The sequence below is a fragment of the Tripterygium wilfordii genome, chromosome 15 (assembly GCF_013401445.1).
Source record: "Tripterygium wilfordii isolate XIE 37 chromosome 15, ASM1340144v1, whole genome shotgun sequence".
In the NCBI taxonomy this organism is placed as follows: domain Eukaryota; kingdom Viridiplantae; phylum Streptophyta; class Magnoliopsida; order Celastrales; family Celastraceae; genus Tripterygium; species Tripterygium wilfordii.
In genome coordinates this window covers 10,550,937-10,552,783 of record NC_052246.1, presented here as the reverse complement: position 1 = coordinate 10,552,783, position 1,847 = coordinate 10,550,937, and positions in this window count along the sequence as shown.

Below are 1,847 nucleotides of genomic sequence, written 5' to 3'. Positions count from 1 at the left end.
TATATATATATATATATATATATATATATATATATAAAATTAAGTGGGTAACTCAATAGATGTATACCTAGGACAATATATTAATAAACTACAGGGCCATTGAATAAATAAGTTCAAAAGATGAATGACCTAACTAGTGATAATGATACGTGTCCTTATTCACCAAATAAAATATTGATCACAAAGAAGTAATTACTTGATACGGTGAAAAAGTGGTATATGTTTGGGAAGATGGTAGGAGTGGTAGTGATTGCAACAAAACTTGTATGAAAATTGGTGCTTCAAAGCGCATTGTTGCTATCCTTAAGACAATATTTGTCTCGACCAAATGGTTTCATTGGGTTACGACAAATCCTCCTCTAGGATACAATGAAGCTTGGTCTATGGACCACCTTCTTCTTGGTGCAATGGCAGTAGAAGGTCAGAGTGTTGGACCAAGACTTAGTGTTTAAGTCAACATTGTGTTTTTGATGATTATGTGTCAAAATGTGTATAGGCATGATTGACTTGAATATGTCTTAAAATATGAGAAAGCATGTTTTGATGATTACTTGTCAAAATACATGTTGAATATTCTGACTTGCTCGTGCATCAATTCTTTTTTTAAATCATACTTTGAATACATGATCTTAAGTGTGAACTATGATTATATCTTAACTCAATGATCCATGTGCTAAATGCTTATGCTTATATGCTATACATGGTAAGAGGTGGATTATTTGAACATAACTAACATATGTTTCAAGCATGATGCTCAAACGAGCTTACAAGCATTTTTGAGATCATTTCAGGTTTAGTTTGAATGTATATATTTTTATCAGTCCAATAATGGTCTTGGAATACCTAGGCTTGCTAAAAGACACCTAAGCACCTTGCTAAATCCACTAGAAGAGGTTGTTCTAAATTGAAAAGTTCAACCTATTTATGGAAAGTGCCAAGTTGGCAAGAGTTGACGTTTGAGTTACATTGAATGAAGTGGGAGTCCATCAAGTGTCCATCTACTGTTCTGGATTTAAACTGAGATGGAAGGATCTTGTGAGAAAAGACGAAGAAAATTTCGTATGATTTCACTAGCCGTGTAGTACAAGGTTGTGGAAGAAATTTGATGTCCGTTTGGAGATAATGATACAAGGCAAACTCAGAATTTTAATGAAGGTAATCAAGAGAATTTGAAAAGGAGCCGAATTCATATTTGAAGAAAAAAGTTTCCTTATCAAGCTTCCATATATGATCAAGCTGAATTCAAGAGATTGACAAGCTGATTTGCTAGCCGTTTGAGTTAAAATGAATGGACAAATTACCAATTGAAGGACCTAAATTTGTGGAGAATAAAATCAATGATCATCGTCCTTATATGATGCATGTCAAAGCCGGTCTTTGCAGAGATCAAATCAGAAGAGTTTCCTACTTTACATGGAGGCAAATCAAAGTCAAATCAGAGATTTTCATTTCCTATTTTGAAGAGATAAATCAGAGAGTGATTACTAAGTCAGTGCAGGCATGATTGTCGAATCAAGAGAAGACTTTGAAGCTGATTTCCAAATGAAAAGAATCAAGGGAAGTTTCCATATCTAACAAGATACTTTCTCATGCGAATAAATCAGATAGTAATTGCTATTAATGCAAATTCTCAGTTAGCTCAAAAGCTTAAACCCAGTAACTTCACAATCTGGAGAGCTCAGTGCGTTGCCGTGCTTCATGGTTATTGTAAGCTTGATTGCAACACAAATCAACAAACACAACTGACTTTGTTATTCCTGCAATTCACAATCAACAACCAGAGACCCAAACCAACACAGGAAGTAACACAAGAGTAGTTGAAATACAAATCCAGCAGTACAACAATT